The following is an 18,117-nucleotide window of genomic DNA, read 5'->3' as shown; positions in this document are numbered from 1 at the left end:
CGAACATTCAATGGCCTCTTAGTTTCACCAATATAGGATTTTCCGCACTCACAGGGTATCCGGTAAATGCAATTCTTGGAATCGCAGTCCGCGTTTGGTGACCTGGTTTTCGTGAGGGTGCTACGGATAGTGTTACCGGATCTGAAGCAGGTTCTGATGTTGTACTTGGAACCAATTCTTCTTATCCTTTCCGATAATCCTCTGATGTAGGAAAGTGCAAGCACTGGTTGCGACGGCTTATCTTCCTTGCGAGGCTCCTGCTGTCTTCTAGCCAAAGTCTTGGTTCAGATACTGTCCCGTATGAGTGGGTTTTCGGTATACCGATGTTTCCCACTTAGTGTCGGTCCTCTTCACCAAAACGTCAAAGAATGGCAATTCGTTGTGGATTTCCTTCTCCTTTGTAAAATTGATGGAAAGTCTCATGCTGTTGGTGTGTTTCAGGAAGGCGTCTAGTTCAGTATTCCCATGGTTCCATATTATGAAGGTGTCGTCAACATATCTCAACCAGACTCGAGGTTTCTTGTGGGCTTCTTCAATGGCCAGAGTTTCAAACCACTCCATATATATGTTGGCTATGACTGGTGAAAGTGGCGATCCCATTGGCAGTCCCTCATCTTGTATAAAGAATTCGTCCTTCAGTTGGAAATAACAGTTTCGTACACAGCATCCTAGTAATTCCATGGTTACTTCTATAGGTAGATTCGTTCTCTCTTTCAGGTTCCCGTCTTCGGATAGCTTTCTCTGTATGATTCGGAGTGTATAATTTCAGCTACTCATTTTCAATTCTTCTTTTTCAGTTGTTTCAGGGATTTCAAATCATTTTATATAGTAGACAATGGAAGTCCGAACTAGTGAAATTCATCATGAAACATTGTTAATCACCTTCAAACAAATTATTTTTGTTACATTCGATATTTTTATTGTGGTATTTTTTCTTGGATCTCTTAGTTAGGTTGTTCAATATGGTTCTGTAGTTATTCAACTGTTGTCTGTTTTATTCAGTGTCACGTATATATATAATTTGTTCTTCGTATTAATCGAATTCAGAAATATCGTCTTTATCCACTCTTTTCGTTTTGAATCTTATTTAAAATTACCTTTAGGATTGTTGACCTTTCTGAAAAAACTTTCATTTCATCAATAAATATTTCAAAGCCTGCATTTCCATCATTGGGGTGAAATACATCAAACAAATTCTCATCGTAGACTAACTCAACCAATTTTTGTTTGTCAGTTATAGATTTTATTTTCCTCTTTTCTTGTCAATTTTCGAATTTCAGAATTGTAAGCTCAGTTATATTCCTTTCTATAATTGTGGAAATATGTATGCAGTTTTCATATTCAGTCTAAATAAATATATGATGGACGCAAGATTTCTGTTCACCAAAAACTCTACTATATTTGTTAATGAGACTTATGAAACCTTCTGTCCTTGAAATGTAACGATTTCACACGTATATTGTAGATAATTTTTTTGGAAAGAGTGAACGTACCGACATTGTGAAAGAATGGGTAATTTTGAAGGTGGCATAGAGATGAATCAGTTAATTGCCATGTCTATGTGAGAATTATAAAATCGAACTCCTTGCTAATATGATTTGGGATAATTTTCACTTCATAATTTTTCTTGATAATATTCATTTGAATTAATGATATGGCGTTTTTTCATGCTTATCAGTTAGTGAATTGTTATCCCATATATGTAATCTGATAAGGCTCCATCAAACACATTCGAGGTTCATGGAGAAACTGTATTTCCCAAATTGAAATGCCAAATCACAGAGGCCTGTCCAAGGACGTAGCAGACAACTTTTTACAAGAAACATTCCAGGCACATGTACCGGTGAGATTTATACACTGAGAAAAATAGGTAATTTTATCTTGACATTACAAGGGAGACTGTCGAAAACAAGTGTTTCGACTTGTTTCCCTCTGACATCTCTCAGATGGTCATCCATTTCATATGTATATTTTAGTTTGTTAAATTATTATGCTGATATATTCGATGAGGTATACTTTTCGATAATAGGCCTACAAGGAAAATTCACAGGAGATGAAAGGTGATAATAACAAAATGCTAATACAACAATGTATGATATTAAACAAAAATTCGTAAGAATTGTTAGGATTCTGAGTAATTTCAATTCGAGGATTTACACAAGAAAAAATTTCAGGAGAAATAAGTTTTATGAAATTTATGAAACAGGAAAAAGAAACGAAACTGATATTCGTAATCTAATCAGATGACATTATCTAAAAACATATAATATTTATGTTTCATCCACCTGTATGTGTCTAAATAGCAGATCACTAAGCTGTAAATGAAAATTCTTTTGACGAGGTATGCGATTTTATCTTACGCTGTGTTTTAAATTTTCTATCAACAATTTTATAGTTGTCTATATTTAATCATTTGAACTAATAATATATTATTTGATTTCATAATTTTCTGTATTTCAATTAGTTTTTCTCAATTTCAAATTGATTATACCCTGACATCATTACCCAAAGAACTTTGACATCTATGTTATTTTTCACCATCGTGAATTCATTTTTCATCAAAGCAATTTTTTCATTATTGATCATTTGAATCAACATTTGTTTTGCTAACAAGACTCTAGATTCTAGAACAATGACAGTTTGTTATGAAAAATACATAAAATGCAACCTAATTTCTTCCTAAAAAAAACTTCATGAAACCTATAATTTCAAGCAATGGGGTGATGCCTATGTAATTTCGCCCAACAGTTTTATTACTGAAATAAGACAATTTAGGTTATATTCAAGCAAGACCCTCCTTGCAACCCAGTAATCAACCACTATCAAGTAGTGCGTTTGATAGGACACAAACAAGCGCCTCGAAATGTCGGAAAAATAACGGGTTGCCTACCGAGCGGCCTTTGATGTGCTAGTACATAATCTTAACCAAGTTCATTGATAATTCAATGCTGGATATGGATGGCACGGCAAGATTGGTTCGCTATCTCTATTAATTTGACGGCATTTAGTGGAAGTTGGGGTCCAGCTGTGTGCCGAGTTTGATGACTCTTTGGATCACTCATCCTGAGTTAGATCGAAGATGGGGTTGAATAATTGTGTGTACGTACTGGAGTTTAGAAGGATATATCCGGGTGGATATGAATTATGGATGTTTCAGATTTGATATATGGAATATGACAAGCATATTGGATATGAATAAACATATTCAAAACAATTGATATATAATATATTTGAAATCAGATAAGTTAGAGCAACTAGATTTCTCGATGTACCAATTATTTGAAATTATTAGAATTTCAAATCAATATGATAATTCTGAATAAACACTTTTCCTTCCGAATTAGTTTGTAAAAAGCACGTCATGAAGTATTTGGGAGTAGTGTTTGTTTTGGATTTATTCTACACCAGAGGTTTCTACTTCTTCCTTTCAGGAATTATCTTTTCAAATTTAGAGGTCTTTAGATCCAGAATAGCAGGTATATTGAAAACCCCCACATCAATTTTCAAGTCATTGTTTATTTGATGACATAATTGTGGAGATGTCTAAAGGAAAGGTTCTGACGAAATTTTACCAGAATTCAATTTATAGCAGTCAAATTTTATTGGTAACAGTAATTTTCTTGATATCCCAACTTATATTGAAAATTTGTTTGAACATGGCAATCTTTTTTTATACACAACTTGGAGCTCAGAGCAAATACCAACTACTATTATTCTTCTTCATCTATGAAACAGTACCAAATGAATCTACTATAGACTTCGAATTCAATGTAGTAGGCGATATTCCAAAATAGGTATTTTTAGTAGCTTTAGATAAGTTACCTTCATCAAAAAATTTTAGGCTCAATTCGTGACACTTCATCTAGAGAAAAAGTTCTATAACGATCCTAGCAAATTGCAGGGCAGCTTTTCTTCTGTATTTTGATACATATACCTTTTTATGATGCACTGTTTGGAACTTTTGATGTGGTAATGAATATTACTGTAGTTTTTTCCCAATACCAAATCGTTATTTTTAACACCTCGGCACGTGTTTCGATCACCAAGTGATCATCTTCAAAGAGGAAAATTAAAACTGCTTTATCTTTGAAGATGATCACTTGGTGATCGAAACACGTGTCGAGGTGTTGAAAATAACGATTTGGTGTTGGGAAAAAACTCCAGTAATATACATATACCTTTAGTAAAATATTTTTGACACAGTTGTCAAATCATAATTCTATAAAATGAAAAGTGAAACTGTAACCTATTGCTTGGAATACTCGTAAATCTAAAAATACTTTTGTCACAAACACGAGAACTGCAATACTCTTCTGGACGCGCGTTTAACCAATTAAGTTGGCGTTTTCAGGAGATGAAGAAAACTAGTTTTCTCCTACTTTCAAAATGAGCACATTTCCGAGATTTACCGACTGAATTGGTAAATGGGAGGTTGAGGTTTGTGATTTTTTTGATAACTCAATTTATTATTGAGTTTTGCCAAAATAAATCGAATCAAATTTTTACATGAACAAATACTTCCTTAGGGGTAAATACTTCCTTAGGGACAATGGCAATCCTTTTTGGAAAGTATCTTTAGAATAATTCAATAATGAATTGCATTGAAATTGCATTGTTTTTGTTCGCTCATTTATGCTGAAACAGCCTGTTTTATAAATCTTACTGAAGTGATGTAAGGCCAATCGTTAGATATCCAACCGACACGCCTGAAGAAGCTATTGTATAACGAAACACGTGTTGAGTTTTTTTAAAACTGTTTAGTGAAAATATCACAATAAAGCGTTACTTGAATAAGATATACAAAGCTGTTTGTTGGAAAAAACATGCTATCACTGGCAAGAACAACGTAGGTTCGAGCCAAACGTCTAGAGTTCAGCGATCTCGACTTACCTGTTGGTAATCTAGATTGATATGAGGCAAATTTCATTCTTTAATATTTTTTAGATTTTTGACATTCCTCAATCTGAAAATTGAATAAATCTATAATATTGTCGTTTTAATGAATTATGCCTAGGGGTGATGAGTAAAATAAATAATTGTATTTTTCATATACTTTATATATACCTCGTTCCTATAATGGCTGACGTTTCGAAAAGTGATTATTTTCCGTTCTCGAACATGAAATTTATTGGTGAAAAATGCCTTCAATAAGTGTTTGAAAAAGCTGTAGGTATATATGAAAAAATGCAATAATTCATGCATTATATTATTATAAATACTAGTTACTGACCAATTGGAATGAACAAACAATTTGCTGCGAAAAATTTGCGAAATGACATGCTCCTTCACAAACATATGCGGATACAAAAGTTCGAATCGTGAGGAAAATACGCACTTGCGGGGGAGCGATTAGGTTAGAAACCCGATAGATAATTACCTCCCAGACATGAAATAATTGAATTTTAAGAGACTGTTCATATAGAAATTCTCCAAAATTTGCCAAATATTGAATGCATTTGAACATAGTTGAGAAAAATAACAAAATTTGTCATTGTTTTTATTATTCACTGATCAGAGGGCCAAAACATTACTCTTTATGTTTTGATATTCATGTTCACTCGATGATTCTTGGAAACCGCCGACTAATCAGATGTTTTTGAGAGTTTCATTTGCGTTTGTATGTTTATGTCTGATATCTCAACGATAAACGTTTTCGTAAAGAAACTGGCTTGAGAATAGCTTTGCGAAATCTTTCCCTCCGTCCATAAGGCATTTTACTGAACCAGCCCTATTCTCAACACCATTGGTCAAACTTCTGGGAATTTTCATATCGGTACACGTTCTTGTATCTTTAACAAAAATTAGTCATTCGCATTTTTTAACATCCTAGGCTCCTCCAACCTTTTCGTGTGAGACCAAAGGAGGTTACAGGAGCATCACGCCATCAAAACTCTTACATTATTCAAATCAGTCTGATGACTGAGAAATATTTGAAATTGTAATTCTGAAGTTTGAGCGAGTTGAGATTTTTATTGAAATGATATAAGTTAGAACCTCAAACAGTGGTTGTGGTCAACCAACACCGCATGAACGTTAAATGATCGGCTAAACATTTTCAATATTTTTTACGAATGCTACCGTCTTAAATAGTTTCGGCTTCAAACATGCAAAGTGAAAATTTTGTTCAATTATCCCTATTCTCCTCCGTTAACAATCTCAAGAGACATTGTAGTAATGCAATTGCAATATCGTGGAAATGAACAAAATAAAGATTAAACTCACTACTTTGAAAGAAGAGTTTACTGGAAAAATATTCACACAGTTTCTCAAAGAGTTTCAAAGAGTTTCTCAACCACATCCAAATTATTTTAACGAGATGCGCTAGAGTATCCTCATGTTTTCTCTGTACGAATAGTTTTTTGAAGTTTCACCAGTTTCAGTTAACTGAAACGTTCACATTTTAATGCGAATGAAGTGTCAAAATCTCGGTTCAAAGCGGTTCGAAAGAGGCGTTGGAGCTACAATGCTATACTGTGCCATAAAGGAGAGCTTTTGATGTATTATATGAAACATAGGTTTCATTACTCTGATTCAAATATCCGTTTGATGGAGAGCAGTATCATGCATTTTATGAGTGCTTAGATGCAATCGAATGAAACTTGGAAGTCAGTATTACGAAAAGGTCACTTTTACACTTTCCATCATTTTTTTCCTAGGAGCGGTAGATTCGAACAAATAAATATGAGTTTCATGAAATTTTATTTTTTGCTTATGAGGCGTTGAAAACGATTGTTTTCACGAGAAACCTTTGCTCTTAATGGAGAAAATTGTGTTTCTACCAGTGAAATTTCATATTAAAACTCTTTTCCTATGAGACTCACTTCAGATTTTTATTTGGAGGTGATTGACAATGTTTCATGATGAATTTCATTATTTCGGAGTTCCATTGTCTGAAATATAAAATGATTTGAAATTCCTAAAAGAACCAATACAAATGAAAAATTAAAAAGAAAAGCTGAAAATAACAATTATATTAGGAAAAAACCCCGAAATGAAATAACAGTGAAATAAAATACAAGTAAAAAATAGAACAATAAACAAGCAGACAAGTTATTTCACTGTTTTGTTTAATTGTTCTATTTTTCACTTGTATTTTATTTTAGTGTAATGTCATTTCAGGGTTTTTTTTGCTCAATATTATATATTTCCCATTTTATTCATTTCATTATTATTTATTAATTTTTCATTTGTATTGGGTCTTTTAGGGATTTCAAATCATTTTATATATTAGACAATGAAAGTCCGAACTTATGAAATTCATTTCAGATTTTGTTTGAATGCTTAGCTGAAAATACAGAATGAAAAAGTTCATATAATATGTATAACTATGTATTTGAAAAATATATGTGATTAATCTTCATGATATAATACTAACTATTTGTGGAGTGTACTTATTTCCTTTTGAAAGTTCCTTTTTGTTTGTATTCGACTGAAGAGGTAGGAACCAAAGAACGTTTTTGGAAAAAATTATATCTTTTCAAAATAAATAAAAAAACAAAAGTCATTACATGGGAAGACCCAACACAGCGATAAGTGCCTTTCTTTTGAAACCACTTGGGCCTAAGAGATACTCATTCAAAATGTATGATTGAAATAATTGAAGAACAAAGCAAGAACAAAGCTAGTGACGAAACTTGGAGGTCAGGTAGATTACGACCTCGTTGTCAAATCATTTAACTTCAGTTTCAATTGGTTCTTGAGAATGACTTCAAAGCAGGAGTCAAAACGTCGAACGGACGAAATCTACAGACACGGTTCAACCCGGACTCAATAGATAACTTTTGTTGTGTTTCGACTTTTAACTCGATATTTCGAACTCAAACTCGAAATTTCGTCTATAATCTCAAAAGTTTGAATTTTAGGTCGAAATTCAGAGTTTGAAGTCGTAATTTCGGGTAGGGGCGATGACATCTAACCTCACGAAGACGCAGGCGGTCAGCTGCAAAGTCAAACTTCGACGTCGACCGCCGATGAGATTCGTCCTCTGTCTATCACTGCAACTTTCATCGTAAGTTGTAAAACAACTATCTACTTGTGAATTAGATCCCAAATAACGCATTTATGATTCAACACTAGACAGCGCTAATTCGACCCGGCGTAAGTCTCATCGGTGGTGCTATGCTGAGCCACAAATACGCCATCTTTGGGATCGACAAAGAACTCAATACTCAAAAATTAAAGATGAACGAAGCTCCCCAAGGCGGTCAGTTGCAAAGCCAAGCTTTGATTGCCGACGAGAATCGTCCTCTGTCGTTCACTGCAAGGCAACTAGTTGGGAACTAAAGCCCAAACACAACGCATTCATGATTCAACATTAGACAGCGCTGTTACAACCCGCCATCAATGGTGCTAGGCTGAACTACAAATGCATGGGCTCGATCCCATAAATGACGTTTTCGAAGTTTCAGATTGAAGTCGAAATTTCAAGGAAAATTCTAAATTCTGAGTTCGAAGCCGTAATTTCAAGGTAAAAGTTAAGCATTTTCATTTTGAAGTCGTAATTTCCAAGAAACAATTAATAATAATATATGCTTTGCTGTGCTTTCATAATATTCAGTACCTACTGTAAAAAAATATTTTATGTGGAAAACTGTCTTAAGCGGCGATGAGTCTATGACCTAACAAATAAATAAATGAATAACAAGTATAGTTTCATAATGCAATATGCAATGGAAATTGCACTTTCCATTGTATATTTCCTTTCCTTCATAAAATATAATTTCTCAAGTATTGACAGTTTTTGAGTTATTTACGGAAAATTAAATACCTTTTTTTTTAATATCAATTTGTGAATAGAAATTGATTTTATTCTGTAAAATCATCGAAGGACAATTTTCTACACATGATTCTGAATTTATATTTGAAGAGACGTCTGAATATGCATTCGAATGTATAATGCTCCAGTACAAAGCTCAACACTCGTAAATGATATATACAATAAATAGACAAATTCGATGTAAGAGTTATCAAGGAAACAAAAGAATATACAATGTAACATATTTTTTTCAATATAAAAATATAATAAATACCTACTTTGTCGAATCTTACAAAATTATCGTTCGATTATGATATTTGAACAAGGATTGATGAACTTGAACGTAACTAATGCAAACCATTTGCAAACCATCTTTTGGCAGAAGGGCATGAGTTCCATAATGACTGAATTATATTGAGAAAAGAAAGTTAATGAAATATTTTTCAGAGTTTTCCTAAATCAATTAATTCATAAATTCAGAATAATTGCTCAATGATTAGTTGAATGATTATTTTTCATTGAATCCATTTTTTAATGATCGGTTTGAGTATTTTCTTAAATTTTGTACAATAATCTAGTTTTAGTTATCATTATCATATTTACTGATATATTTGAAATGTATCGAGTATAGTTTAAATGAATATGAGAAACGACGATATCGGCCTGTATTCCCGTTTTCGATGTATAGACTGTTACGTGAAAATTTTGCAAAATAAAGTTATTGAATGAGATTGACATGAGACATGGGATTCTATACACTATTTAGGTATATAAAACATAGAATGAAATATATTTGAAACTTCACACTACAGCGTATGTCAAAAGACATGAAAAAATTCTGCCACAAAATTCATCGTCAGTTTTTTAACGATTCACGTACAAATTTCTTTTTCATCATACACGAAAAGACATGTGGGTTACTCGATATATGTATTTTCACGGCCATTTCGTCAAATGCTTCGAGAGGATGCAAGCTGACGCCTTATTCCAGTCATCCGCGAGCTGCATAGGCCCTTAACAAAGATGCCATCGTCAGAGAACCAGATACGTGACAAAAAAATAAATCAGAAAACGAAAGATCAAGTCTGGGATTTTAAAGAGAAAACAGGCAGGATTCTTTTATTTCGATGTAAATTGAACTCTTGTGTGAATTCGGAATTTTATCTGAAGAGCTGAAATGCCCGCGTTTTGGCGGATATTGGATGTATTTGATTTCAATATTTATTATCGGATAGCAACTGGAGCAGAATAACGGCGACTAAAGGATTTTTCCTTCGTAGTTTGGAATCAATGAAGTCTTCAATCATGGAACAGTTTGATTTGACAAATATACTTTCACTTCGATATATGAAAACTTCTCATTTGATGGAATTTCGACTGTTAGTTATGAATAATTACAGTCTGCAATATTATTTCTATAGATAATAAAGTAGTTTCTAGCTGGAGCAAAAAATTTATTTCGACGCAAATTTCGCCAAGCTTCCATCATGAGTCATTACCCCTCTTGTCAATCTCCCGCACCTCCTAATTATAATGAGTCGAAGGTCTACGACATTTCTATCTTTCACTGTACCCCATGAAAATGTTTCGAGGTACGTGATATCTGGAGACCTGGCTGGCTATCTCACCTGCCACGGGTGACTGGGATGTTTTGTGCTCCAGATATGGTTTATTATTTCTATTGAATACTTTTCAATTTTGAAAAATCTGGTCTCTTCAATAGCCAAATACAATATTATGATCGCTTTCCCACCTGAATATAGTTGTTGGGATGTATGAATTCTATGCCATTTTAAACCACTTCTCCACCTCCAAGCCCTTGTTTGGAAGGAAGTATTTGAATCGATGGAAATTCGACTTTTGAATTGACATGGATTCCTATTTATCTGCGAAATATTTACTTCAATAAATCTGAATGGAATGGATAATATTTAACGTTAATTTTAACCCACTGATTACATTTGCTCTAGTTTCACCATTTATTCTGTATCTATATCGATTTCTTTAACGAAACACAATATTTTTATCCAAAAGTTCAAAGTTCGATAGGGTTGTTGTCTTTCGGGATACATGCTCAGACACATTTACGGAGTTTTCACATTGCTTATATGGTTATTATAAGAAAAATTCACTGGAGAAATTTATTTCATTCGACAAAAATGGTTCCCTGCTTTTGAAAATGACATTTAAATGTGACAAATTGAAAAATCAATGTATACTGATACAGAACAAAGTTTTTATTATTGATTTAGAGTTCTCAAACACAAAACTAACTTGCAATGCATTACTGAAAAGATACTGAGAAGGGCTTTCGGAAACTGTAAAGATCAGTTACGGCGAACATAAAAAATATTACTGTTAATGACGGAGACCGAGAAACTTAAGATCGGATGGTGAATCTGAAAGAACCATCATGTAGCGTAGAAAAAGTAGTAATGAAAATGTGTGATTAGTTCTGGAATATATCTTCGAATACAGTCAGCAAAAAATAAAGAAATATCTTCCCCAAGAAATAAATGCGTTTTTGAATATGAAAATCTTTCTACGAAGCCGTAGAAAGGCTGTTCTCTATATTTTTATATTATCTTGACTTTAATCTTGACTTTTATCTTGCGATTTCCTTTTTTTTTTCGAAATTTCGACTTTTTCTATAAATTTAGACTTTTTATTAGAATCTGGAGATATCGATATGACATACAAAATACAGTATAGCACTTCGAAACCTTTATATATTTTTTCTTTACATTATATGTCTTTTGCACTGACGAGACACAATAATTTAGAAAATGGACAGCCACCATATCCTGAACCGTCATTTGCAATGTAGTTTTTTGATAAGTGAGATGGAGAACTGTGGAAAAACATTTTTGACAGCTGAGAAACATTGACTATGTCTCTGATATTAATCGAAATTAACAACATTCGTTTTCTCTATATTCTCCGGAACTCGGTTGGACGATGAGTGAGAGCAGAATTGAAGTAGGATATGAATGTGACTCCAGGCGGAATTAATTAAAACTACTCATTCGCAAGAGAGCAGGATGTTTGATAATGAAACAATTTCGATTACACCGAAAACATCGACTATGACTAATGATTGTCACCAAATGTGAAACGAGATGACCAAATGTTTTGAATAAATATTTCCTGTGAAAATGTGGAAATACATACCCAGTGTGTCAACTGTTCAATAGTTTTGTTAACTCACCAGTAAATCACCAGAAAGAGTTATTCTAGTTATTCTAATGGTTATATGTGAGTTGGTTGGTGAGATGCGCGTCAAAAAGAGTATTGCAGTTCTGGTGATTGGGAGAAGTACTTGTTTTGGATTTATTCTGCACCAGAGCTTATGCGTTGTCTCTTATTTTATTTGGGCAATTGTCTCTCTCATACAATAAATCAATGTTTTCAATATAAATCTGCAAAATATTTCCTGCTGAATTCAAATGTGTTAAATGAAAAATGAATAGTATAAGTCTAGTATTATGACTGTTATCAACAATTTCAAGCAAATAATTCATTCTATTGCCCGCCTCTGAAGTGTTCTGAACAATCAGTTTTTGAGATTACTTTCATATGAAAATGTTTCTAATGTTCAATTCAATCCTGTAGCGACTCTTGTTTCGTATGTCTGATATGAGCCAAGATAAAATTTGATTACAATCTGTTTGAAAAATTACGGCTTTACAGAAACACTTCCAGACGTTGAAGAGCCAGACGTATCTTCTTTCTATATGCTCCTGTCATTCAGGAACCTATATCTTACTTGTCAACACGAATTGTGAATACATTTTGGGTAAGTAAAAACAGTCGTAAGATTTATCGAATATGTTTGGCAAAACAAAAAAATAACGAGAGAACATAAAGTTTCGCTGACTGACATTGATAGTAGATAAATAAAGAGACTTCTGGCCTACACCAAGGTCGCGCGTCGTTGGTGTTCCAGAGAGATACTTTAGTGATTGGAAGAGAAAAACGTGTGACTTAATCGATGCAGAAAAGGATGGAATGAGTTTCTGAGAGATTCACAGAGCGTGGACCTCCTAGGGACTCCGCCTCACCCCCTCCAGCCCCCTTGGGACTACGCCTCACCTCTCGGCCTTCATCCCTGAGCTACTTCGTCACGTACCAGTTACGTGGTCCTAGTGGTCATCGGCAGCTGAGTTGAATTAAATAAAAAAAAATTCGGTATGAGATTTCAACGCAGGTCGTCGGTGTAGTAGACGTTGTCCTAAGCCTCGACACCAACATGAAATATTGGAAGTAATTGCGAATTGTTGATATTTATAGCAGTTGTTCTGTCGGAACTGAAATCACTCATTTTCTATTCTTAACCTCATTTCTGGATTTCCGTAGAAATTTAGGGAAATTGTAACGCCATTTCCATGTAGAAGATACGGATATATCCTTAGATTTGTGAAATAATTGATGTTTCGTGTTTGTAATAGTTTTTCCTGACACCAGAGCCTCAAAACAAAGAATCCGTGATAAAAAAATCATCGCTTTTTCGTCTGTCCATGAGTTTTGCTTGGTTGAACCACGAATGATTTGCTGGAGTCAACTGTTCTCAAAAGTCAGAAGTAAATAAAGGCGAAGACATCTTCCCTTGCATAGACGATATCGATGGGATCAACAGGGGACTCAATCCACGAATATAAATGGCAAATACCAAAACAATATTATGTCTGTCCTTGCAGCTTTCACTCTTGAGCGATTGGTTGAAACCACAGTCCAGTGATGCTTTTCTGAACAATAAATGCATTGCTGGAATTAACTATCTTTGAAGGTCAAGCCTGAATTAGTAGAGGCGAACTCAATACGCAGCCTATTGCAAGGCCAATATTCGAGATTGACCGCCGAACGAGATTCTCTTCAGTGTTTTTTCGCAGTATTATTCACAGCAAAAAAACTAATTAAAACAAGAGCACAGAAGCAATGCAACACTCCCCGTTTGGAGCGACCACCTCTGGTTTCCACTAGCTGATTTGCAATGAAAGCTGCAGAAAAAGACAATGGACGATTTTTTGTAACTAACCGTTTCGGGAAACTACATTTGCCTTTGTTATCGTGGACTGAGTCCTCTATCACTCCTATAGATAACATCATCGTCTCTACTCACTCAGGATTGTCCAGCGCTATCTGACTGTTTTTGGACTCTGGTTTTAACGGTTGCAAGCCTTTTATAATCATACCGCAACAGGTGTTTCACTATACAATAGCTATTGCATGGTGGAATACGTGATGCATAGTTGTAACACGTGTTGTAACACGTGTTGTGATATTTTCACTGAACAGTTTAGAAAACCGCAACACGTGTTTATCTATTGTAGAGTGAAACAAGTGTTGTGGTTTGGTAAACTGATCAGTGAAAATCTCACAATGAAGTGTTACTTCAATGAATATTGTATATTTCTTCGATAAAGAAAAAAGAAAGGTAAACAGTTCATGAGTTGTTTATTTGAAATGTTTTGAGGTTTAGTAATTATATTCTCAGGTTAAAATAATTTCTGGCTGTTGCCAAGTGAATTAGAACAAAAGGAAGGTGAACAATTCATGAGTTGTTGACTTGAAATATTTTGAGGTTAGTTATAAAATTTTGAAGTTATACTAATTTTTGAGTAATACCAAATGAATTAGGGCGTATTTTCACGGCGTAAAAAAGTTAGCCAATGAAAAACTATCAAAAACAGTAACTATTAAAAAATAGTACACTTGTTAGGACTTCTTCCAGAGAACTATTTTTTTATATCTCCGAATAATTTTTTTTATAGAATCAGTGTTTTGAAACTAAAGCATGCATTCTCATTTTTGCAGAAAAGGGTGAATTGCGCTTCAATAATTTTCCAATATCACAAGAAAACTTCAGCTCGACGTTTATAAAAAATTGCCACGCTTCTTCACCTCCAATAACACACTAATCCATTGAAAATCGACAAGTTTTTCTTTCGATAGCATCAATAATTCATGCTGTCACCGGTGTCACGAGAATTCTCTCACGTTTCCTTCATCTCTCGCTGTTATCGAAGAAACCCATTAAAAATGTGAAATATCTGAATCCATTTTAAATTTACATCCTATCCTGACTGGCGTTGTTTTCTACGAACTTTTTAGTGCCCTATAATTCTATAATTTCGTAATTCGGAGTTTCTTTCGATTATTATGCTCGATCTGGCGAAAAAAATTGTGAAAGTTTTTGACGTCGCGTCAATCGGGAAGATCTACTCAATAGGAGTACTAGAACTCGATTATGACAAAATTTGCACTTTTATTTAATCATATCTTCTTTTATAATTAACACAAAAGTTCATAAGTTAGTGCAGACACGCCTGGAGAAGCCATTGTATGCCGAAACACATGTTGCGATTTTGTAAAACCTATTAGTGAAGATCTACTTAATAGGAGTACTAGAACTCGATTATGACAAAATTTGCACTTTTATTTAATCATATCTTTTGGTAAAATTAACACAAAAGTTCATAAGTTAGTGCAGACACGCCTGGAGAAGCCATTGTATGCCGAAACACATGTTGCGATTTTGTAAAACCTATTAGTGAGAATATCACAATGAAGTGTTGGTCGTATGTTTTTTGTTAGCGAGATATTGAAAATACATATTTATGTATCAACTCTGTCACAGAATTTCAATAAGCTGTGCTATGTTCAGAGAACTTTTGAACAGGATGTAAACTGTCTTGGACCATCCTCAACACTTGAATTTCAAATACGTTTTTTTTTTACATTTACATTTTTTACATCCCACCCTAATAATTATACGAATTGAAAACAATGCCCCTGTATATTCCACAGGTGATTCTCAAAAATTTCACTGATTTTTGAATGAATGAATTCCCACATTCCTAAAATGTGTTATTATCCCAAGACATCAGATGACATCATAGCCTAGAGTAACCGGTACCGGAAATGGAGATAGGACAAAAAAGCTGAAGTCTTTTTGTACAAACCTCACTAGAATGATACGTCAGTCTATGTCAAGAAAGCCTCGCCACTAAAGATGACTGCCCCACTTGCAGTTGAAACGTTTTGGAGACCATGGCAAAACCCGAAAACTAATTAGAACATTAACGCCAGACGCGAAAGCCTACATTCCTATATTAGTCTACGTATATTATATCACACGAACAAATTCAGTGTTGACAACTTTCAATTTTTCAAAATATTACTCGATTATTTGAATTTTGGTAGATTTAATGCTCCTGTATAAGATGGCTATAGTTCAATTTACATTTTTTGACATACCTACTTGCTTTGCAGTACGTCTGGTTTGACAGGAAATGACCCCTTTCGATTTTTAAATGGGACATCCTATATATTTTTACTTATTTCGATCAAGTTAACTGAAAACATTCATATTTGTGACTGTGAAATAATTCTTAAAACGACTGTGAAGTCATTACTTAAGCCTTAAAGTCGTAGTTTTTCCATGTTACTTGATCAAGAATGAAGCGATTTACACGATCCATGGCATTCTAGATCAAAAAATAAGAACTGGAATAAAAATGATTTCATTTGTCAAATATTGACAAGTGAAGTATTGTTGGATTTATAATGTCATTCTCGATCAAAATAAGTAAGAATATATAGGATGTCCCATTTAAAAATAGAAAGTTGAGGTCATTTTCGGTCAAACCGGAAGTATGGCAAAGCAAGTAAATTTGTCAAAAAATGTAAATTGAACTAGAATACACAACCCCAAAATTTCGTTTCTCCATCTCCAATTATAAAAAAGTTATAGGGGTGAGCCACCTTAGAGAATCACCTGGTATGATTATCAACTGAACAGAATTAAAAAAAAACTTAACCCACTCTCTACCGCTTACAAGATCCCCATGCATAGAGTCGAATTTGAATAGCCCTATAGCAGAAGAAAACTTGGAGTGGTCAACTATGACATCGAGTGTTATAACAGAAAGATTATTAAAATCACATCAAACAAATACACACTCTCATTAGTGACTCTCAGAAAACGTTGCTCTAAAACAGAAAAAAATATTCAATGGATTTATTGGAGGAGGCGTCGATGTGAAAAATTTATTTCTTTCAATTCGGTTAGACCCTGTCGTTTCAAACAATATTAAAATAATGATTATTGCAAGGAACCTCTCTTGTACACACAATATTTTTTAAGCACAAGCTAGTGAGTGCTAACTCATTTTGAAAAAAAAAATGTTGAGTGAATTTTTGAAATAACTGCCCAAGTGAGGTTGAGTAATTTGATATAATGGAATTTATTAATTCATTATTATTATTAACACCATTAATGAATATTAATTATCTATAACCACGACAAGTATCGCAAACCTTAACTAGTTCAGAACTTGACCAACTCCCGCAGTATGTGTAATATTTTCTCAGATGTATATCGGAAACTTCCTAAAGTTTTTTCGAAAGTATATTTGTCGTTATTGGGTTTTCTTTCGGGAAAGTTCGTTGAGATCTAGTTTTTCCGTGAAAGTTTCCTTGACAACACAGCGGGCTGGTATTAGTTTTGCCAACTTGCCGAAAGTTCAAAGCTTATTGACCATAAAAAACTATTTCAATCGAATACACGCAAGTTTTTACAACGCTAATGGAACTTGGAGCTGAACCAGGCTCTGGTCAGTAATGTTTTCGTTGGAGGTCACCAATTTCACCAAAATCGCTTGTGAGTGGAGAAACATACGTCTTCTTTTATGAAAAGGATGGAACAAAATCGCACCTTCAAGATAAATGAAGAAAAGTTTCTTTGTGCAATTATTTATTTTTTGTTAAGTTCTTACATGTACCTGTTTCGTCAATATACAGGGTGTCCCAGTTCTTGACGATAAACCTTGAGGTGGTGATAGCTGAGGTCATGACTAGCTCATAACAGGAAAAAAGTTTAGGTAAAAGTGTTTTCGTTTTGGAGATATCGGAAATTTTATTTTTTTCGAAAATCGGCGACTCGGTTCAGTATTTTCAATGTAACCTCATAAAAACATGACTTATCCACAGCAAAAAAAACTATTTTGTATAGCTAAATAATATCCGCACACGACAGTCATACCAAAAGCTTGCGATCATTGGAAATAACTGGAAAAAAAAATAAAATGAATTATGAAATGAAACAAATTTTTTGGTCAACTTTGACCTATCACAGTGAAAAAAAATTTACTGTGCTTGGCTGAAAAGTATTTCAGAAAGTTGGCGCATTTAATGGATATTCCAAAATGTGTGTGATAGTTAACTTTCTATCAGACCTTCAAGAAAATATTGAAGCTGGAAGAAAAAAGGTATTAAGAATCCAATAATAAACGGCAATATCAATTATCACAAAACGTTAGCACTGGGTGAAAAACATCCGCAAAATAAAAAATGATGTCTCA

This window comes from Leptinotarsa decemlineata, unplaced genomic scaffold, assembly GCF_025532065.1.
Source record: "Leptinotarsa decemlineata unplaced genomic scaffold, Ldec_3_MD MMD2_P_RNA_scaffold_6, whole genome shotgun sequence".
In the NCBI taxonomy this organism is placed as follows: Eukaryota; Metazoa; Arthropoda; class Insecta; order Coleoptera; family Chrysomelidae; genus Leptinotarsa; species Leptinotarsa decemlineata.
This window is presented reverse-complemented; position numbering follows the sequence as displayed.